At 39.7% G+C, this 24529-nt stretch overlaps 1 protein-coding gene and 1 long non-coding RNA gene across 10 annotated transcripts in view; both read right to left on the reverse strand.

Moving 5' to 3' along the window:
* Unc5d (unc-5 netrin receptor D) overlaps window positions 1-24529 on the reverse strand; it is a 537305-nt gene that overhangs the window by 423215 nt on the left and 89561 nt on the right. The gene's annotated exons all lie outside the window — the stretch shown is intronic.
* The window catches only part of LOC115062603, a 13359-nt gene continuing 3076 nt past the window's right edge, over window positions 14247-24529 (reverse strand). The window contains exons 3-4 of the long non-coding RNA XR_003842551.1: window positions 14755-14913; window positions 14247-14368 (exon numbers count right to left, since the gene is read on the reverse strand). This is a non-coding gene — a long non-coding RNA (uncharacterized LOC115062603). The remainder of the gene's footprint in view (window positions 14369-14754; window positions 14914-24529) is intronic.

The following is a 24529-nucleotide window of genomic DNA, read 5'->3' on the forward strand; positions in this document are numbered from 1 at the left end:
GTAGCAATAATAAGGAATAAAAAGCAACAAACTTGAAAACGCTAGACAGAAGGGGATTTGGAAAGAAAACAGAGAGGAGAAAATGATATCATATAGCACTCATATATTAAATTTTCAAAAAAAAATGTAACAACTAAAAATATACTTTTAGCACCTGCACCTTTGAGTACATTGGTTTAGTTCCAGACATTAGGCACAGAGCCACTCTGCTGCAAATTGTATAGGCAATGGTGATTTTGAGAAAAAGCTATTAAAAGAAAAAGTTACATGCTAAGTATGGATTGTATTTTGGAAAATAAATTTTATGTTAAATGACTAAGAAGTACAGAAAATTATAAATTATAGAAAAACACCAGAGGTACTTAGTGGGCCTTTCTCAAAATTATCAAGGGTGCTGAGCATAAAATAAGTACAGTGGTACTAGGCTCTGGCTTCAATCCTCAGACTGACACTAAAAACAAGGCATGAACAAAATTCTTTGCCAGTGATAAAATATGTGTTTATAGTTTAAAATCAGATTTTTAGAAAATATACTTGCCACTCTAGAGTTTTCCATTGTTGAGACATCCCAGAGAAATTCAGCTGGGATATTTTTGGACATGATAGTCATGTAGCTATGTGAAGCATGCCAGCATTTGGGAGATATGCATACTGCAGCAAACCAATCTTTTCTACCTGGCTTTTTCTTAATATTATAAAATTATGCATGGATAAAGATGAATAGAAAATGCTGTTTAACGGGGGTGGGGGGAAGCTTGTTATCAGTCTATCACGTGGATTTAGACTCCACGTTCATGTCAACGTTCTTTCATATGGCTCCATATCCCATATGCCCCCTGTACTTGGAAACGCTGCCATCTTTGAAGCTTTGGGTCTGTATCAAAAAAATATCATAAGTATCTGAAAAGATTTTTAAAGATGTGTCACAGGATTTCCCCTGTCCAATTACATTCCAGTATTAGTGCCGCAGGAGGCCTGTGATTGGATAGGGAAAAGGGAGGCAGAACAAAGAGTTGCAGAGACAGAAAGCACCACAAGAGAAAGGGGAAGGAAAAAAAGCAAGATGGAGTACAGACAAGAAGAAGATCCTGAACCAGTGTGGCTTTAAATAGTCATAGGTAGATATGATGAAATAAAGGAAAGAATGATTGGGGCAACTTGTCTAATCTAGGTGGGCAGCTTTTATCATTATCAATTGGCTTTGAAATTATTGTACTGGCATCTTGTGAACTGAGAATTTATTGATACATAAATCTGACTGGTTAATTATAAGCTTCTAGAGTTTTGTTTTTACCGGGTTCCTCGGTGTTGTGGTGGCTGACCAGGGGGTGGATGGGCTTTCGTGGGGCTGGCGTGGCAGTGATCGTAGCTCGGGAGCTCTGATCAGCCTGAGAGTTGGAGGGGAAAGAATAGCTGGATGGAGTATGGAAACTTGGCGGTTCATTTTTAATATTTCCCGCAGCATAGATACTCCTTCCTTTGTCAGGCACACACCAGAGCAGAACCAAAGGAGAAAGGCCACAACAAACATGCGAGCTAGCAACGTAAGAACCAACCGTTTCACCGAAAAGTAAATTTTAAGGGATTCAGCAAAGTTTGAAACAATGTCATGCTTTTTAATATATTTTTGTTTTGTTTTATAACAAGCTTCTTCTTATGACCAAGCATTCATGGCTACATTAGTAAGCTTAATTCATTCTTTCTAAACATAATAACTACTTTCTAATTGTCTCAAGTCTAGTAGGAAATGTTGGTCAGTGGCAATATCTGAGCTAGTGTGAGCAAAGGCTTGGGAGTTATTTATACTTTTTCAGACACTAAAGTGACTGAAATGATCCGAATGGCTTAGGTCTAAAGTAGATTAGTACTTTAGATCAGGTCTATAGTATATTCCCAGTACGGCAGCTCTAGGTTTAGGAAATACACATCATCATCAACTTTGATAGATATAAAAAAAAAAAAATGTTTTCAAATAGATTCACTTGAAGTGGTGAGATAAAATGCTCCCTTTCCTACAGTCCTCGATTTCTGGAAGCTTCAGAATTTTTAATGTAGGCCGTTCTGATGGTGAAGAAATATTTCTATCCTCTTAAAGACTCCTGTTCTTATGCACAGTAACCTCCACCGATTCTCCTATGTAGAAACAACGACCTAAATATCACCTGTATATCTTTCTTCTGTGGAGAGAGAGGTTAAAGTTGCTTATTAATGTCCCCATATGGATCAGTATAGCCCACTGGCGTTCATAAACACTGAACAGGTTTTCCCACGCGGTCTGACCAAATCAGACACACTCCTGTTTGTTCTCTCTCTCTCTCTCTCTCTCTCTCTCTCTCTCTCTCTCTCTCTCTCTCTCTCTTACATTTTTCATTTGCAACTTGTTCTTTTCAGTACATATTCTTTGTTTCAAAATAGGGAAACTTACAGACCAATGCATACAATGATNACTGGCGTTCATAAACACTGAACAGGTTTTCCCACGTCTTCTTCTTCTTCTTCTTCTTCTTCTTCTTCTTCTCTCTCTCTCTCTCTCTCTCTCTCTCTCTCTCTCTCTCTCTCTTTCTCTCTCTTACATTTTTCATTTGCAACTTGTTCTTTTCAGTACATATTCTTTGTTTCAAAATAGGGAAACTTACAGACCAATGCATACAATGATTTTTGTTGTGCTAAAAAAAAATCACCAATGATATGGCAATTTCAATCAATTCAAATATTTGCAAAAGCAATTAAAAAGATGTAAAAACGAACAAGATATCTTTGGTAGAAGGGAAGTCACAAAGGAGGGTGGAAAAACAATCAGCTTTGCATTTAAATCTCTTCGTCTTATTCTATTTCAACTGATAAGAGACACATTACTGTTGTTCAGAAAACCCAAACACAGACATAGGAAACAAAGCCTAATATTTCTTTGTCCTCAGTTCCTCCTTTATACATCATTCCTGAAGACAAGCTCTATTATGTGTTCAGTGGTCCCAAGAACACTTCCTTAGACTGATTTATGCCACATTATTGGCCATACTGTATAAATAAACTGCAACTAACTTCTAAAGATGTCAATATTATCTCAATGGAATGTTCTAGAGACTTGTTGTCATTATTCAAAGATTAGTAATTAAGAATACTATCATAAAGTTGAAAGTACACCCATCTGGAAGTCCAAGTCACTTTCTATCATTCCTACATTTTACCATATCAAAGCACACAGCAGTAGGCTTAATAAATAAGGATGTTTTGGATTTTTGTCAACTTTGTCTGATACGATTCAAATACTTCCAAGTTCAAACCTAATCCCAAGCTCAAGAGAACAAGCTTTAAGCTTAGTAAGGAGAAACTGAAACCAGTTACATTCTTAGTAATTTATAAAGAATGCAGGCTAGCCATAATGAGGCATTTGGAAATATGCAGCAAACAATGATACTATGACCAAGAATACAGCACATACATACATAGTAAGGGTCGCAATATATACTGGTAGAACCCCAAATTCCTATCACTCACCAGCCATATAATTACAATTGTTGCAACTTCTTATAATATAGAAAACAGCAAAATGTTGTACAGATGTATGTAGCCCATGAGTCGTAAGCTATACAATAGAGAATGAGTGTTTGATAGATTGTTTCACAGGAGTCTAGATAAGGGTACTCTACAACGCTCAATAACGCAGGCATGTAACAATGAATTCTTGAAGCATATCTCAATGACAGTTGACTCATGAATGACTTGGACTTAATTATCCTCTAAAGATCTGTGGTAAATAACACGTGTGCATTAACTGTGCAACGAATGTTCTTCCCAAAATAACAACTAAATGTACATTAGGAGTCACCCCTCCCCCAAGGAGGATGGATAGATAAATATCCTATAAAATTCATTGCATGGGTGGCCTGACTACTTTTTCATGACCTTCCATAGTAGCTATGCATGGGTTGGACTATGTTTGGGCACAGAGCCACAAAGAACTGGATTGTGCTCCAAATGAACTGGTTATTTTAACCTGGTAATTGATATGGTCTCTTGACCACATTTACACTAAGAGACTCCAATTTCATTTTAGATGTTTTTCACTATCCTTTTAATGGTAATGAGTATTTCTCTCTTGTATTTTTTAAATTTTATTACATAATTGCTAAGCTATAATAGCCCTAATGAACAGTGGCCATTGTGAGCTAATAGATACATCATCTTGTCAGCATAATTGCATTGTGTTCCCCTAACAAGGGCCAGAGTGATTTTTACAAAAGCATACACAGGAAGAGAACCCCCCTGATGTATACATGACAACATATATGACACAAGGGGATTAGACAGAACAAAATTAGATGCACATGATAAAAAGCGATAAAGGGAGTAGACCCAGTCAGAAGGATCAATGAATTAATGCTGTAACAAAGGTATTAATATTTAGAGCAATTACATCCTATTGTAGTTAGTGGAAGTGAAAGGCTGACTATATTGTATATTCAAAGACATGTTCCAAAATTTTCTAATTTTTAGTTGAATCATATATTATATATTTGGGCTTAAAGTGATTGATTATAATACCTTTATGTATCAAAAGCCTTAAGACAATAAACATATGCATGCAAATACCACAGAAGCTGTGTACACACACACATATACACACGCAAAGAACATTTTGTTTATGGAGCAATGTATCCATTTCATAGCATTTCTTTTCTGAAAATGTTCATTGACAAATCTCTTTTAACATTATTTTTCCATTTGGTTCTGAAATCTATATAGTCCATGTACAGAAATGCAGCTGTGTATGGGGAAACAAAAGAAGAAACCCAAGCATTGAAAGATGGAAATCCATACTGAGATATCAGAGTTATGACATCCCCTAACTCCTCTGAAGGTTCCAGGGAAAGTTTGGGCAATCCTAACCAGTTTTCATTATGTTTATATGAATCTATATTTAATTAGATCATGTTCATAACCTCAGATCTAGCACAGAAACCTACACAGAGGGAAGACAGTTTGCACACAGCTCTTGGGACAGGCTCTGCATTTCTCAGTCACAATACCTTGGCTTCTACCACTCACATAATGGCCTACCTCCTCTAAGCTAGAGTTCATTTCTCTTTTGCCAAGGGGAATATACAAAGCAGGAACAATGCATCAGGTTAAGGTCAGAATTTCTGAACTCCAAGGAGGAAAAGAAATATATCTTCACCATCATAGACTTCAGCCTAACATGACTTAGGATTCTGCCAGAGAAAATATACATGGCTTGGAAGGTCAGGAAGTCCTGGGACCACAAGCAATGAAGCATATGGATCTTTGTGTTTCCACTGGTAGGAGATACTCCTCAGGAAAAAAAAATGATGATCTGCCTTTTAACTGTTAACTTTTTTTTTTTTTTAACCTGTCAGGTCTCTATTAGAATCATAAAATTCCCGTTCCTCACTTTGGACATTATCCTTTTTATTAGGCACTTTCATGCATGAGTTTTTATTCAGTGTCTGAGGTTTAAAAAAAATCTAATGTGTTTCATATCCTCTAAATTTTTGTGAGCACACAGTACATTTAAAATAAAAGTTTATAGCCGAGTCCTAGAGATGTAAGGCTGGCATGCTACACTTCTGAGCCCAAGACTGTGCTAACTCTTCCTCCATTGCTAAGCTACTGAAAAGGAGGCTTACTTTCCTGAATGAGACTTGTTGCCTTAACTGAAATGGAAATGACATGAGAGACAGTTTGCTGGCATTGGGACTGCTATCTGAATGTGCTCAAAGCCAAGTGCAACAGAATTCTCATCATTTGATAAGGTTTTTCATGGCAAGGTGGCCTGATATAGGGAGTTTCTTTCCTGGGTCCTTTGGGAAACACTCCCACTTTTCCATAAGGCATTTTTTTAACTCATATTTCCACTAGTGTGTGTGTGTGTGTATGTGTGTGTGTGTGTGTGTGTTATCCATTTTCTCTTTTGATGCAAGCAAAGGAGGCCATAGAAAATTCCCGAAGAAACTCATTAAGGAAAGGCACAGCGGGTCAGAACCAAATGCAGACATGAGATGCAAACACCATTGGCTACAATCCCATGTAATGAGATTACAAACCTTCTCTCTTCAGCTCACACAGGGAGGGAAACAATATTCACTTTTCAGTAAACATCTATGATTTATAAAATGCAGAAGTTAATACATAGATTAAACTTTTCCATATCTGAAACATTAAAGGTAATTGACTTGGCCTCTTAATCCCCTTGGCATTTACTACTGCAAAGCCATTATGCGATAGACTAGTGGCACACACAGATTACTGTTTTCTGCACAAAAGCAGACATACAGAGACATCAATCCTTTCCTAGCACGTTAAACATGTTAAGCGATATGAGGGGGAATCAGGTCATATTCCTAAACTTGTAGTTTTCTTAAATAAATTTTCTACTTGCTAATGACATTAGGATCGACCAAATTGGCACATCCCTCTTCCTTCCCCATGCCACACCTTTATGTTTTTGAAAGATAAAATATAAATGTTTTGAAACATCTGAATGCAAGATACCCAAGAAAAGCCAAAGACACCTCATTGTAAACCTCTTTATGAGACTAGTACTAGGAGATGAATTGTAAAATCGGGAAGGGTAGATTGCTTTGATTTAGAAAATTGCTACCATTAAACAGTTTACAAAGAGTCTACTGTTTCTGCATCATTATCCTCAATGCGTCAGTCAGCGTTTTCACAATATTTAAAGCACTCCCAACTTCCTCATAAATAACACTATGTTCCTGCGCAGCTACCTCAGTATTATAGGTAACACAGTATCATCATCCGAACCAGAAATGAAGATGAATAAGGAGGCAAGACTGTCTCCATTTAGAGTCAAGACCATGTCACCTTAGTGATACATTTGACTCAGTACTCAAAATTCGCCCTGTTACCTGGCGTGTAGAAAACTGATCAGGAAGCAAGCTGGCCCGGATGCACCCAGTAGCATCTTGCCACTATGCCACAATTTAGGATAAGCAGCTGGCCGAGTGATGGCACTGCCACTTATTCTCCTTCAATTGCTTTACATTGAAGAGTCTCTCTTCTTCTCCTATAGACAACCTGATCTTAAACAGCAATTTTACTTTTCTCTAAATGTTTAGATCCCAACGGAGATATGTCAACTCGCTATCTTTCATGACAACTGTACTAATGGACAATGGCCAAGGCCTTCTGTGAAGTTCTTAGCGCTGTTCTGAGCATCTTACGTAATAACATTAGGATGGACTCTTGATGAAATCCATGTGTACTTTAATAGCTTTCAGCTGCAAAAACTTATAAAGGCCCGTTCCCTCTGTAGAATTATAAAGCAAATACAACTTCCTTTACATTCAAACAAACAGTTAAACAAACAATCACAAAACAGACTTCCAGATGCATCCTGTCGTTATTGAGGATCTAAATAAGAAATAATGGGCACAAGACAGCAATTACATACAAGATGCTAAGGCTGGAAGCATGGGAGCTACTGAGCCACGAGGGAAAAAGGACTCTTGTGGCAAAGATTTTTTTCTTTTATTTGTTCATAGAAAACACAATTCTTCAAGCATCGTACATGTGAAGGCTCAATATGTTAAAGAAAAAAAAAAAGGTTGCTACCTTGGGAAATAGCTCTAACAAATGTGTACTCTTTTACTCCTTAAGAAGAAGCTAAACAACATTCAAGAAATTCAAAGGGGACTGGATAACATAACAGGAGTGTTCATGAAAAGCACTCAGATGCACTAGGGTTGAAAGGAATCCATTATTGGTCTAATCACATAAGCAAAGACTGAAATAGTATGGTGACATCAAAAAATCTTGAGGCCCAAGCTACAAACAAGAATTATATTTCTAGAAGATAACCTGGCTTTAAGCATCAAAATACTTCACAAGTACCACCTCTGACTTGGCAATTAGACCTTTAAGAAAATACTCCAAATACCCAGTCATAGGACACTGGACAAATCAACTGTAATCTTAATTGAATCTAAGCAATAATAATGGTGACTGTCCATATATAGTTACTTAAAATAAAAGTAAATCATATATTCTGAGGCTCAAACAGTCACACAAAACTAAAGTGTGCAGCGAACATGCACATGCAATGTAGTTAGCTTTTCCCTTCCTCACTCTACCTTCTTCTAGTTCCAGGCTCCTAAAGATGCATCTCTGTGGTGTCTTCCTCTCCAAAACCTGGTAAGGAGTTAAGCAGCTTGCTTTGCATTCATTTTTCTCATCCCATGGAAACACAGAGGTAAACAGAAAAGATGAGAGGGTAGGGTGAGATTGTACCAGTAGATGTGAATTTTTTTTTTAGGAGTGATTGATAAAAAATACTCGGTGACAGATACAAGCAGAAGACAGGACAACATACCACAGATGAATGATCATCTTTTATCCTTTCTTTATGTGGACTTAGAAATGACCTATAGTCGCACATGATGCATGTCATGTAACGTGCTTCCTAGGGAGATGTGAACACAGATCTACTCATCGTACACAGAGACTAAGAAAAAAAAAAATCAAAGCAAGGATACCAGCAAAACCCTACTGGGTGAACCAGTAAAGTTTATTGGGGCTACTTATAGGAATATGGGTGAGGAGTTACTTATAGGAGCAGATATGACTCAGTGACAGATATATCACCAAAGCCTACCGTATCACATACATGGGTAACAGCTCATTCAGATGGAGACCTATAACACAGTGCACAGCCTGCAGGCAAAGTAACAGATTAGAGAGCTTTTCTAAGAAGCTCTTTTACACTGAGCCTCTTCTAGGGAGCTCAGATGGCTGCTCTGAGAAGTCTCAAAGCAGTGCTTAAATCTCATGTGAACTTGAGGAGAGAGGGCCACATTTTCAGGGACTTCCTGAATCTGCTGAGTTGTGTGCTTCCTATGTTTAATAGAACTTCCTGCTGCATGAGGTGTTCTGCCTCTCTGTAGGACACTCTGGCTTAAAGGGCTTCCTGAAGTGATGTAACCTGGGAAAGATGTTCTACAATAATGTGAATTTCCTTAACACAATGTCACTCTCCCTCACTGTGGGTCTCAGGAGAGTTGTGTGTTGTATAATTTTTACCCCTCAATGCTGCATAACGTGAACATTCAGTGGCTGGCTACTGAAATTCTCTAATTCTTCTTTAATGAACACTGAATGTTTAAAAACATAGTGTATGCTTCACAGAGAAATGAAACGCGCACACATACAGAGACATACACAGACATACATACAAACAGACATATAGAGACATACAGACATACAAAGTCATAGACACACACATACACACACAGGGACACACAGACACAAACACTCTTCCTCTCCCAGTGGTAAACACGTCTTAGTAAGAGATATGCTCATTCTTTACCACTCACAAGGCAAACCCTTGAGGTATAAGGTTGGAATATGATTAGTTCCTCAATCTTCATTAATTAGGACTTTAATCACTGTAATGGTTAATCATGTCAAGTTGAATGGCTTTAGAATCAACTAAAAGGCAAACCATTGGGAACTCGTGTGAGGAATGTTTTTGATCCGATTATTTGAAGGAGGGAGATCTATCTTAAATATGGGCAGTACCTTCTATTGGCAGCCCAGAGGAGATGAAAGAAGGAACTGTTTTTACCTTTTTCCCACTTGCTCTCACTCTCTTTGATAAGTTCATCTATCCTGTTGCCACTATTGCTATAGTCCATCACTGATTCCTGAGTCTAGCTTTATTGGGCTTCCAACATAGTCTGAAAATTGGTGGCTCCAGGAAAATTCACCACAGTCTCAGTGTGTGTGTGTGTGTGTGTGTGTGTGTGTGTGTGTATGTGTGTGTGTGTGTGTGTTGGAGGCACCCAAAATCATGAACTGATCAAGTACCAAGTTATCAGTATCTCCATCATGACAACCACTGTTGGACCAGCCAGATGATATCATCTAAATTAATTTAACATATCCATTTACAGCATACATTCATCTATTTAATGTGATAACTATAATTCACAGTCACATACTAATGGTACTAAGACTCTGGAAACTTACTAGGACTGTGGCATTAAGAGGTATAGGTTTGATGAAATGATTAGATTAAATTAGATTAGATTAGATCAGATCTTTATGGTTAAACCATATTCATTTAACTCTGTTAGCTTTTCAAAGAATCAACATAGACACACACACACACACACACACACACACACACACAGATATACATGCACTCCTGATATGGTGTAATACAGCCTAAAAGGACTTTCTGAAGAAAATATAAAATTATCTTTGAATCTTGAATGATGGACATTATGAGTCACTGTCTTTTTTCATTTAACATACCTTGTATCTGATATTTTACTATAATAACATAGAATAATACACTTTTCTTGGCTATATTGTTGAGGAACAATACAAGACACCATGGGTACAGAAAGAAAACTGGTCAAGGTTAGGAAACTGGGGACTCTGAAGCACCTACTCCTGCGGGTGACCTCTGGCAGATGCTGTCACATGTCCTTTGTGCTGTCCCTGTTTAGGGAACATATACATCACTTCCTTGACTAACTTCTCTAGATATTTTGGCATGCCTTAAATCTGGTATGTATGGTACGAAAGCCCACGCAGTAGAGCATTCATGTGAGTCTTGCTATTTCTTTGTAAAATAATCCAGAGGCAGCTACAAAGTGATAAACCATACATCATTCTAAAAGGCCTCTTCCTTGCATACCTGCCATGCAAACACTAACCTAGTGGGGATCATATCTAATGCCTTTGGGATGAAGAGCTGAGAGAATTACCCACCACAAGACCATCAGCATTACACAATGTCTTAAAGGTGGTTTCATCTGAGACATTTGTTTCTTGATTGCTGAATTCAGTAATCAAAAATAAGAACTCCACTGGTGTGAATAAAAATTCTTACTAGAAGGGAAAGCATCGGAGACAGACTAGACTACTTTTACTATAAATTCTTACTAAAAACAATATGACACAGTAAGATCCCCCAACATCGCCCTGCCTAACTAGGTGTAGGGACCCACTGAAGCAGAAACTCTAGGTGTGGGGTTGTAATGGTGCCAAGCAGAAGCTCTGGGGATTCTGACATACACTAAAAGAGTAGACCCTGTCCCTGCTTAGAAAGTTGGCATCAGACTACAGGTGTCATAAAAATGTAGATTAGAGGTGTGGTTAAAATGCCTCCCACCACAGCTGTTAGAAATGAACTCTCATAGTAACTAAAACTCACTTTGAAATAGAAAAAACAATAGCTATCCATATTTCATCCACATAAAAATATAGCTACAGAAAGGTGATACGTGTAAATACGGGGTGAGTCTTAATGTGCAGGAATCAGAAGGTGAACTTTGGCTTTTCTACAGGCTGAACATTTACATCACACTAAGCAACTCAGCTCTAGCATTCATCCTTATTTCTTACACACTGACCTCGTGAGTATAGATCATTGCTTGGATTTGAGAAACCAGTGATACTTTAGGTTCATCTACATTCCCGTTGTATAAGGACTATGAGCTCTCAATATTTTACTTGCTGATTCATATTTCCCGACACCACCAGAGGGCATTTCCATTGTCTTGCTAATGTGAAAGCAACAATTTTATAAACTCAGGTTGTATGGCTATCTCCTACAAACTCCTCCCCCTTCCTAGACCAATCCTACTTAAGGCAAAGAAAATGAGTAAAACTGACAAGGATCAGAAAAACGTGTTTTAGGCACAGGGTTCAGAAATGTTACTTCGAAGTTATACAGGTAGTAGTAATGCCAGAGAGAGGAGGGTCTCAACCAGTGGAGCTATCTGAGTTATACTCAGCGAGCTCTAGGGATGTAGCTTTTGTGAATTATCATCCTGATTCCCTGTAGTAACGTTTCACTCATCCTCTTGTAGGTAACTCACTGCTTCACTATGCCAGGTTTGGGTGGAATGGTTTCTTTGGTGTGTTGTCAGCGTCCTATCTAGGATAAGCAGGCATTTTGTCATATTCCCCCAGGGTGGGGGTGGTGGACTATACAACAGAAAAAATCATTTTATAAGGGATCAAGTTCTGCAGGGGTAGGGTATAGGGAACTTTCGGGATAGCATTTGAAATGTAAATAAAGAAAATATCTAATAATAAAAAAAAAAGAGGAAAGGAAAGATAGAAAAAAAAAAAAGAAATGACTGTAGGCTAGAATAAGGTTCAGTAATTAAGGGCATATACTGTTCTTCCATGGGTCTCCAGTTAAGTTCCCATCACCAAGTACTGCCTACAACACTAGCTCCAGGGGATCTGGTGCCCCCTTATGATTTCTGTGGGCACTGGAACACATGCAGCATTCACACAGACACATACACATGAATAAAAATAAATCTGGAAATACACACAACAATAAAAAAATAATAATTGTTGTATTTGTCCACAAGGTGAGCGAGGTCAGATCTATTTGAATCTAGGGTCACAGCAAAGAGTCCTGAATCTGACCCGGCTTACTAAGTTCTAAATTATTTAAATGATTCGTGCCTGTGAGCTCTGCTGAGTCCTACAAACTGTGTGAGGGGTGTGTTCAAACAGGAAATCAAAGTGGAGAATCAACTCAATGAGTAAGCTTTAAATGCAAACTTTTCAGTATGTTACATGACTGACAGCCAAGAACACTGAAAATAGGAGAAGAAAAACTATGTTTTGAGGGTGTGAAGGATGCCATTTAGTATTTGATATTTACCCTGTTCTCTCTCTCAGATGTAAACTTACTGGAGAAAAAAAATGTGACTATTGCAAAAACCATCTCTATAAAAATTTTAAGGCTTTTGACTAACAAAGCTGAATTAATTAAGAATGTCCCATTTCTAAAACATATTAGCTGGCTCCGGCATGTTTCACTATCAATTTCATTTACACAAAGAACGTGTCACATCTACGGCCACCAGTTAATAAGATGGTTGCTTCTAGTTATTTCTCCTGTCAGAGATGTGTCTCTGCTGCCTAATTTACATAATGATTAAGTGTCTTGATTTTCTGAGTACTTGTGCAGAGGTTATATCAAGATAACAAACTAAAGATGTTTTAAGATGTTTAAAGAGAGGAGAGGGAAGTGGGGTCAGTGATTGTCAGGATATTAAATGACCAGTTCATTGCTTACATTCAGCCTCTTGACAAGCAAAAGCTCTCCCCTGCCCCTATGTAAGTTTAGGCTTTCCAGCTTAAAAAGCTATTACTTGAAAAGACAACAGAGTGATAAGATAAAGAATAAGAGGGATGCGTATGGCTCAGTGCTAGAGTGATTGCATGGAATGCCCAAGGGCCTGGGTTCAAATCCCCAGGACAGCAAATAGAAAGAGATGGAAATTAAGATCAATGCAATGCTACCCGAAGACAATTCTTTTAATCAATGTTCTTTCCCCCTTGTATGTGTGTGTGTGTGTGTGTGTGTGTGTGTCTGTGTGTGTGTGTGTGTGTGTGTGTTTAGACAACTTTCTTGGATTTAACAGTTTTGAATGTTTATGAAAAATGATTTCTAGATTATTATCCTGAATCTTCCTAAGATGATTTACACTTTATACAATGTATTTGCTTTGGGTGCTACAGCTTCTGAAATATAATAAAGTCATTGAGACTTAGCTACATCAATCTCAATTATAATAGGGGAATATCATAGGCAATATCATAGGTAGCTACTATTGTAACAGTGGTTGGATGATCTACCTCCATCTTAAAAACCAACTTGTAAGGTAGGAAAGATTAGGTACTCAAAATCATATTTTCCTGAAGACAGCTTCTAATCTCAAGTAGGGAGAATCAAAGAAATACTTTTGGCCCAAACACATCACAGCTACCTAACCCATATTGTAAATGTTTAGTCCCTCTCTGAGGCACTGAAAGGCCATAATAAAAAAGCAGCTTAGAGAAGAAAGGGATTGTTTGGCTCACAATTTACAGAACATCAGGGAAAGTCAATGCTGGGACACATGGAGGAACCCTGCTTACTGGCTTGCTTCCTCCTGGTATACAGAGTGAGTTCCAGGACTCACAGAGAAATCCTGTCTCACAAAACAAGGAGGAGGAGGAGGAGGAGGAGGAGGGGAGAAGAAGGAGAAGAAGAAGGAGGAGGAGAAGGGGAAGGAGAAGGAGAAGGAGAAGGAGAGGAGGGAAAGGAAGAGGAGGAGGAGAAAAGAAGGAAGGAAAGGGAAAGGGAAAGGAAAGGAGGAAGGAGGGAGGGAAGGACTACATTATACAGTTTGCCAATTTTGACTCACAAATACATCACCTTAAACTGTAGCCTTTTGTTTCTAAGATCTCACATTGATACCATAAAAGATGATACCACTTAGAAAGTCCTGCAGTCTTTACAGCATTCCAATGATTTTCAAAGTTCAAGTTCTCATTAGGAATCCAAAAGCCCCTTCACTGTAGGCTCCTATGAAATAAAAAATAAGCTGCACATCTTATTATTCCAAGAGGGCAGACCCAGAGCCCAGTTACAATCACATCAAAGCAGAAACAAATCCCAGTCGTATAAACAGCTCAGTTCTCAGTCTTGGACTCACTCATAACCTTCTGAGCCCCCAAAGGCTGGTGAAGTGCCACTTCTGCTCTGCCACCCACAACAGACTTGTAGTTTTATGTCAGCTACATTCTACACCTACTGTTGTCTTTGGTCCCACACCCCAATGTCCTGGGACACACACTGCAATCTGAGGCTTTGCCTTCATTCACACCCTCTCTTGTCACCCTTGCACCCTAGTGTATGGTGCCAAGCCTCTGCTCTTCCTGCAACTCCTGCATCAAGGGTGTCCACGTAACCTGGGGCTGCAAGTTCCTCCGTCTCATCCCAGCCAGGGGAAAGGCTGCATGCATCTGCAGTGGATCTTCAGAGGACTTGCTGTCTGTTTGGAAGGAGATCTGCAGTGGGCACACAGTGAGCCTATGGTAGATGCACAGTGGGCCCTCAGAACCGGGTTTCTAGCAGAAAGAATAACAAACAAAACAAAACAAAACCCTCTTGGTCAGTAAGAAAAGTAAATATGTAACATCAGTCTTGTTCCTGCCTTAGATGACTCTACTCTTGAGTCACCTCCAGGAAATCGGATACTCTGTTTAAGCAGATCATCAGGCTGCTTCTATGTTACATGAACATAAAATAAAATAAAGAATACTGGTAAAATTGCTGAAGTGATCACAAGATTTTTAAACAGTCATACCTGTCAATCATCTTTTTTTTTCTTTTTCTTTTTTTTTTTCATTCAGAACTAAGGAAGCAAATGCAAGAAATGAAAACCTAAAAATTATAAAATTGACAATTTGAGCAAAGCTGTCTTCAGACTGGCATTTGACAGCCTTCCCAGAGATAATCAATTCTATGGGAATCACTCTGTCAAAATGGAAACACAGGTGAAACTACGTAGGAAATAGCACAACTGAATGTGTCCAAGAGTAAAATGTGGAGAGGTTTCAGTAGGTTTAAAAAAAAAAAAACCCATGGTCGTCGATGTCGTCTTCATCATCATCGTCTTTGTTGTTGTTGTTGCTGCTGTTGCTGCTGTTGCTGCTGCTGCTGCTGCTGCTGCTGCTGCTGCTGCTGCTGCTGCTGCTGTTGTCCTGGTTTGTATGACAGCAGGTGCCCCACAATTTTCAACACAGACCAGCTTGGCCTCTAACCCATGACTCATGCCTCAACCTTCCCTGTGTTGAGAGTACAGTGTACTCTACCATACTCAGCTACTCTACAAGTTAGAAAGGGTGTGGTTACCATGAACACTGGACTACCATTTTAATACCTTCATTTACACTCAGCAAACACTTTAGAGCAATGAGTAGCAAAGGAAAATTACTGATTTTTTTTTTTACTGCAAGCCAATCAATTTCTATAATGAAGAAGTGAAATAATATCCAACATACAATGCTGAATAATTTATGCCCTTGACAGTAATAAGTAAAATATGATTACCAAGTTGCAAATGTTGAAATTAAATCAACAATGGACTTTCTTGGCTATCTGATTTTGGTTTTGTTTTTCTTTCTCCTTCTCTTTGAAAAGGCAAAGATTAGAGTCTCCCTATAAATATACTTGCACAAAATGAGGCTTACAGTTTTTTCTGAGAGAGATGACTAGCAGTTGAGTTTCTTTCAGAGAAAACACTCTACCAACCTACTGAAGGGAGCAAAATTCAATGTATGCTTTGTACCAAGGCAGAATGCTAAGAGGCACTGCCCACGGATAGGGCGTACTCTCTTAACGCTGAAGAAAAGTTGATTGCCTTCCTGGAGGCTGCAAGTGAAGTCAATACACAAACACTGTCCCAATGGACCAACTGAATAGGCGAAAAGCAAAAGCAAAATGTCAGCACCCGTGAAATATTCTTTCCCTAACTCAGGACGAAAAGCAAATGTTGCATTAAACGTCAAGATCCAAAGAGAGCCTTGGCGTGAGGGTTCCATTCCGTCTGCCTCCCAGAAACCCTGAGAGCCAGGTTTTTAACTGAGAAAGCTCAACAAAGATTTGAAAATTGGTTCTAAAATTAATCTCGAGAACCCTCCTAGGTAAGGAGGTTGGGGGACCAAAGATGAATGTATTGAGGACAGTGAAGTCTCTTTAAGTGTGTATCTAAAAAATCCACCAAATTACGATCGCTCAGCAGCTGAAGGCTGTGATGTATTACATCAGTATTTATCAACACTGCAGGATTTCTAAACCATTACCTCTCCATTGGGGTCAGCATTCTAAATGTTACTCCAAGGGAAAGTGGCTATGTATAAAAATAAATATGAAAACATGAACGGGCATGGGGGAGTTAGTGGGCACCATCACTCACTGGCATCTGCTCATCCAGCTGTAGCTGAAAAGCAGATGAAAATGAACTGCAGCATAGCGCTCTGCCTACACAGGCCAGCACCAAGAAGAACAGTGGGCCATACAATGGAAGGGGAGACTATCATACTGTCCTTGTGTCTGACCAGGATGTGTGCTTGAAATTTGTCTCTTTTGGAGATGGCCCTTTTTTTTTTCAAGCACTATTCTGCAGAAAGGGGAGTGTCCACCCAGGTCCATGCTATTGCCATACCAATGGAGGGAGGTCTACCTTAGACCTTTTAATGGTGACAGCCTGTGGTGTTCCCTGCTTTTCACCCTTGAGACTAAAATGGCAGCATGACTCCCAGACACTCATCAAGACTTCTTTCTTTCTTATTTATGTATTATTTATTTTTCTTTTATTATTATTAATCATTCCATTTGTTTACATCTCAAATGATATCCCACTTCCCAGTCATCCCCTCCACCACCACCCCCATCCTATGATATCCCACTTCCCAGTTACCCTTCCACTACCCCCACCCCATCCCACATCTGACCTCTCCTCTCTCTTTTGCCTGTATGAGAGTGCTCCCCCCACCCACCTACACTCTCCCACCCCACTGCCCCATTCTACTCTGGGGCATCAAACCTCCCTGGGACCAAGGGTCTCACCCCCCATTGCTGTTGGGCAAAGCCATCCTCTGCTACATATGCATCTGGAGCCAAAGATCCCTTTAGATACACTCCTTCGTTGGTGGTCTAGTCTCTGGGAGAAGTGGGTGGTCAGGACAGCCTATGTTGTTCTTCTGATGGAGATGCAATTCCCTCTGCTCCTCCAGTCCTTCTGCCAGCTCCCCTACCAGGTTCCCTGAGTTCAGTCTGACGGTTCTTTCTATACAATGACATGAAGACACTCTACTGTTTTTAGAATTCAAGGTGACTGAAGGTTTAGGACAATGTCGTATTCTTGTGCCTCTGGCATAAGAGAAGAGTGAGAAAGGTTAGTACCTCTAGCTTGTGGACTTAAACATAGCTTGACAGATTATCAAGCTGCTTGTTTCTTTTCATGTTGCTCTGATAAATGTAGATTTTGCTTGCTCCACTGTTGAGCAGTATGATGAAATCATTATTTTTCACAGGGATGGATTTTTCCTCACCAGTAAAGGGTAGAGGGGGTCAAGATGGCTCAGCAGGTGAAACTGCTTGCCATGAAAGTCTGGTGACATGAGTTTAATCCCTGGACGATACAGTGAAATCCGAGAATATAGTACCAAAGGCTGTCCTCTAAGCACATGTATGCCATGGTATGAATGCTCCTGTATATGTGGGACATACAAACACAGAGACATACACACACACACACACACACACACACACTCAGAGAGAGAGAGAGAGAGAGAGAGAGAGAGAGAGAGAGAGAGAGAGAGAGAGAGAGAAACAAATGTACACAATAATACTAATCTTTTTTAAATGAAGTAGTATTTAGACAATTCAATACTGAAACTTTCTATAGTTTTAAACTTGACGTTAACCAGTAATTGCAGTTGGAATGAAAGAGATGAATGCGTCCTAAAAACTAAGCACAGTCACAGGGCAACACTGCTTTCCAGGAAGCACATCACTTAATTTTTCCAAAATGGAGCTGCTGGATCTAATGGGTTGAGTGACTGACAGTGCCACAGGCTAGTAGGTAGTACAAGGCACATCGTAAATCCAGGGAGTCAAATATTTACAGTATACGGCCCAATCTCTCCTCCTGGTTTTTTATCCAGGCGTCTGATCAACATGTCCACAGAAAGCCTGCACAAAAAGTTCACAATGCTTTTACTGGTAAATTAGTAAGAAAAATGAAAATAAATAAAAATGTAGAAACACTCAAATGTCCATCAGTACTTAATAATCGATAATCACTACCTCAGACTCACACAATAGAGAAGTGCCTAAAATAAAGGGCAATGAGATGATATGGAACAAACAAGAACAAAACTTACAAGAAGCTAACTGAAAGCATTTTGCTCGGTTAAAATGGGTGTCACATGCCTTCATTTACATAATTTTCAAGAAAATGCAAGCTCACCCAAACTGATACAAAGTCAATCAAAGACTGCCCAGGGAGAGACTAAAGAGTATAGTTGAGGTGGATTAAAATGGATCAAGAAGAAACTATGGACAGGAGGGCTACCTCATTAGTTTAATTATGGTGTTAATTTCACAGGTGACTATATTGGTCAAAATTCATCCAACTGAGCACTGTTAAGATGTGCATTTAATTATACATTAATTATACCTAAGTTTTACAAGTTTAAGCAGTTCAAACCTAAAGCTGCTACCCCACAGCAAGAGCAGAGCGCCTCCTGTATGTATAATAAAAATGCCCTACTTAGAAATAAGCAGCATATTGCTGTTAATTCACTGTTGCCTTAATGTTACATCATTCAGTTTACTATGTAAGATGTCAAAAGACAATGGATCCCGTTTCAACTCCATACACTATTTTCCACTCTATAGGCTATAAAGGGCCAACTGATAGGGTTCTAATGAGGGACTATTACCTCCCTGCATGTTAGCTACTTCGAGAGCACATTGCTCTTGATCAATTTACCCTGGTACAGAATGGTCCCACAGAACTGGGGGGGATTCACTGAAGCTGTTCAGCTTTCCTCTGCTGTATCTGACCACTGCAATTACTTTTGCTGGCCTAGGCGGGTCTGTTTTTAATCTACTTTAGTACCTTTGGTGGTGATGCTAAATAAAAACGATAAGCATATATACTATGCAAAGTCCAACAGAAGTGTGATGGAAAAGGATGTATGCAGAAGGAAGGATCTAACCCATCCCCTTAAGCTGTAAAACACTCTGACGGGGATAGGTTACTACCACTGATGACTAGTTCATATAGAGTACTTAGGGCTAAATTCGGAACTCTTCCAAATTTTCAGGGCCTTAACATTAGGCAATACGTGATTTAGTATTAATATTTGGGTTTGCTTTTAGTACCAAAAGACACATTATATTTTAAATCAAATTGGCAGTGACAGATCAACTCCCAAATCATGATTAAAGAGAGCAAAACTGGAGAGATGGCTCAGGGGTCAAGAGCATAGACTGTTCTTCCAGAGGACACAAGTTCAACTCCCAGCAACCACATGGCAGGTCACAGCTATCTATAACTCCATTTACAGAGCATCCAACATTTGTAAACCGACCTGCATGCAGACAAAATACCAAGGTACATAAAATAAAAATAAATAAAGAAAGAACACTAATAAGTTTGGAACTTTGGGGGGGGGGGAAGGCTAACGGAGAAATGGTTGTGATAAATATCCACAAAACAGCACATCCAAAATCAAACATAGATCTGAAAAATGCCTAAATAATAAAGGTTTCTGATGCAAAAGTAGGAGCTGGCAAGACAGCTTGGTTTGTAAAGTGCTTCCTACATATGCATGGGAAGCTAAGTTCAGACTCACAGTGGACACATCAAAAGGCCTGGGACAAGAGCGCGTGCCTGCATTTCTGGCTACAAGGAAGCTGAGGAAAATAAGATTCTCTAGCCAGGCTGTTGATGCCTATGTATTCTAGCCCACCTGGGGAATCTCCAGGTTCAAAGAGAGATGCTGGTCTCATAAAATAAGAAGGAAAGTGACTGAAGAAGACACTTGACATCAAACTTGGGCCCACAGATGAAAATATATTTCCATGTATACCTGCAAGCACACATACAAAGCTAAAAAATCCATCTTGGACCTCAAATTACCTCATCCATTATGACATCTGATTGAAGACATGTTCATCTCTCTAGAGTAGTTCCAAACTTTAACTGTAAGTCCTTGGTAGGAATTTTTATGCTTAGCATACTCCGTGAGACTTGGGGCTTGCCTACAGCACACTTAATAATGGGGTGATGTAGTGATCTATCTTCATGGCTAACCTGACTAGACTTAGAACCATCCCCAGAGACTTGGGCCTGGGTGAAAGTTTAAAGAGAGACTGAACTCAACATGGAAGAGCCAGCCTCAATGCTGGAGCAGTAACCCTTGACCTAAGGCTGCAGATTGAATGAAGGGAGAAAAAAAGGAGAGAGTGGGCTGAGCACTACCATCCCTTCCTGATACAGGATCAAATATGACCAGCTGCCCCATGTTCCTCCCCATTCTTTCCCTAACCAGGATGGACTGTATATCTCTGAACTGTAAGCCAAAACAAATCTTTCCCTGTCACATTTATTTTCTTTCCAGGTATACTGGAATTACTGGAAAAATAATACAGTTGATACCCTGGAACTTCTGTCTTCACTCCTAGAACCCATGGTTTTAGAACTCCAACTAGATTCATTTCCCATCTCATTCCAACACACTGTACATTTTATGTAAGTGGGCAAAAGCTGGGGTTCCACCTTTCAAATTTCTTAACCCAAAAATGAAGTATCTAGAATTTTGTTCTGTCTTAATCATATAGTGACTTGGCTGTCACTATATTTCTGGTTTATTTGCATAATAAGAATGGTTCCTTATTAATATTTGTCTCATGGGTTTTCTTATGGTGCTAGATATCAACTACTTGTGTGTATTAATGAAATTCTTGTGTATTGTACATATCTGTGTATACATTCATATGGATTTGTGCCTGTGGAAGCCAGAGGTCAGTACTGGTTGCCTTCTTTAATCAATCCCACCTATTATTGTTAATTGGTTGAAAAGGATCTTATTGAACCTGGAGCTAGTTTTACATCAGCCCTCCTTTTAGTATGTTTAAGCCTGAATCTGAATGTTTACAGGTAACCCTCAATGGGACTTCCTTGCCAAGGCATTCTGAAGCCTGAGCAGCCTGGACAGTTCAAGGTGGGGCATCCTAATGTTACAAGTTTGCTTCACTTGGGTAAGAAGAAAGAAAAATGGGCTGAAAGGGCATGCTACAGACCTTCATATCTTAAGGCCATGATAATGGTTGAATTCTCAATATGGAGCCTCAAGTCTCAAGCTTACACCCCAGGCTAGACTCTACAGTATATACATTGCCCCTCCTTTGCCAAGATGAGGTTAAAGGAAAGCATTTCTGGTCTTCATGTTAGTCATGGTGAAGTAAGGCAGCTGGCATGTGTTTGTCAGTTAGCAATAGCCAGAAGACTGAATACCCTGATGCAGGTCCACCCTTCCTTCAGTCTGTCTGGTGCTCTGATCCCCCTTCAAGTCACTTTCACTTCCTTGTGACAGCTGGTTCACACCAACAAAAGAAGCATTAAAAAAAAAAAGAGTGTGCGTCAGAGCAGCCCTCAGAGCTGGTTCAAGATCACTAGTGCCATGCCCTGTATTTGACAGAGTACCCTAAACACTCATGTGTTAAGGGAGTCCCAGCTGATGGTGCTAATCAAAACAGACATGTTGGGACAAAGTGGGGGAAAGTCAGGTCATTAGAGGTGTGTCCTTGAAATGATATCAGGCCATGGCTCCTTCTTGTCTCTGTTTTTGCTTTTAGCGACCCTCTGGGCAGACAGAAAGCTAACACCAACATTGACTAATAACATAGACTTAGACTGCTGTCTCTCTCATTAACCACCAACCCAGCAGACAAGCAGGGCCAATGGTGTCACAGGGGAGTGTACAACACTGGAACACATTTCTTGTCTTGGTGTTCAGGAAATTCTTTTGAGGCTCTGTGGCTACTGCTAACTGCATCCCTAAGAACAATACAACCCTGACACTCATCCTAGAGAGGCAGAGCCTCACTCCTCCAGCCAGCCACTCTCACAAGAGCCAGCCCGCACTGCCATCAGCTTGGAGTTTCCTCTTTATTTCAGTGGTCTTGGGGACTGAACTGTGTACTTAATTTTTACTGGCTCATTAGACTTAAAACATGCCCAGCAACCTTTTAAGAATTTCAAGTATCTATAGCAACTTATAAATCTCTCCTGATGGACTCTTTCCCCGGTTTTCTTTCACAGGCTCAACTCTTTTGCTCTGTCTCCTTTCCCTCCCTCTTCTTTCTAAATACCTGTCTTTAATTTTGAATATTCCCCCTCTGATAAAAAGAAAGAAAGAAAGAGAGAGAGAGAGAGAGAGAGAGAGAGAGAGAGAGAGAGAAAGAAAGAGAATTCCTCATAGCACAACAACAACAAAAATCAGCCTAAGATTATGTCAATTTAGTAAACAACCAACCAACCAACCAGGCCATCATCAGAAACCCTCTGCAGCCCAAGAGAACACATAAAAGGAAATGAGGCTGCATTCTGTTTCTGGTCCCCTGGGGCAAATGCTTCACAGTGTGACAGTGCACTTGACTTATGCAATCATTTTTAAACTCACTTATCACTTCATCCACATTTCCTATAATACAGGGAAGAATGCACTTGAAAACCAGAGCGCTGTGCATTAAGGAGGCACTGTCATGGTTCAGGCCCAGTTCAATTTTCTAAGTTTTTATGGCAGCCCCCAGCTATGCTGCTCTATGGTAATCAAAGTCAGGCTCTTTCCTCTCATCTTATGTATATTTCAGATTTCCAAAACTCCAAGGTTAGAAAGTCTGAGTGTATTTTGTTTTTCAAACATTCTGAAAAATGACAGCGGCCTCTTGAAAGCCTATCTAGATTGGATCTAAATGGAAGGACGCCAGTACTGCAGGCCTGAAGATCAACTAGAATAATGCAGTGGCTGTTTGCTGGTGACAGCAGAGCACCACCTAGCAGCTCAGATTTCTGCTTCTACCCACTAATTCTTCTATTCTCCCACTTAGGTGAGATCCTCAAGGTAATTAACCCTCCTTCCTTTTACACAGGAAGGAAATGGATTCACTTAAACCTTTGTCTGTTCACGGTGAGTCACTTGAGTACTTAATTTATGACAAACCTTAGACAATGGGAGCATGTTATGACTTAGGGTTAAAGAGCTTATGCTCTGAACTCAGATGAATAAAGACTTTGTATCCACTTCTGCCCCCTTAAGGCTACGTGATATCTGGGCTGGTTTTTAGTGAGTAAAACTTCAGAGATATCACTAAGTGTTGGTTATTTTATTCCTTTCTACATTGGATATGTGATTAATCCTCATACCTCTGCCCAGGGGCCACTGTAATTGAAACACAGTAGAGTTCTTAAATTTGGAGGAATCCATTCAAGGGCAGTTATGATGATGATAGCTAAATACAGTAATGCCCATATTTTCTCAGGGGCTAGATGCCCCTTGTTTGGAAACAAGCAGCAAAGCCTTGAACAACAGTAGAATTAGTTCAGTACAGGCTAGGGGTCATGCACAGGCTAGGGCTCAGAACTGTGCAGCTATGAACTGGATTGAGGAGGAAAGATTCCAGGGGGAAAAATGGGCTGGGTCTCTGACAGACTTTGGTGATATTCAGTTTTGGTTTTGGTTTTTTATTTTTAAGTTATTTTAGTGAGTTAGTTTTGTAGCAGTTCTATTCAGGGTCTGATACATGGAAAGGACTCCAAGAGGAGGGATAGGACAATGGAAATGATGGGGAAGACCTTTGTCCAGAACAGGACATTCCTCCTTTTGCTGGTAAGACACTGATATCCAATTCTTCTATTCACTGCCTTCCCAATATAAGCCAACCCAACAAAAGAAATGAGAAGTTGGGAATATTCTGTACCTGCATTGACTACATATGCCTAAAGTTGTTCTTCTTCTTTTTTAATAAAAAATATGGCTAGGTGTGATGGTTCATGCCTTTAAATCCAGCACGGCAGAGGCAGAGGCAGAGGCAGAGGCAGAGGCAGAGGCAGAGGCAGAGGCAGAGGCAGAGGCAGAGGCAGAGGCAGAGGCAGAGGCAGAGGCA

The sequence above is a fragment of the Mus pahari genome, chromosome 19 (genome assembly GCF_900095145.1).
Source record: "Mus pahari chromosome 19, PAHARI_EIJ_v1.1, whole genome shotgun sequence".
Taxonomy (NCBI): domain Eukaryota; kingdom Metazoa; phylum Chordata; class Mammalia; order Rodentia; family Muridae; genus Mus; species Mus pahari.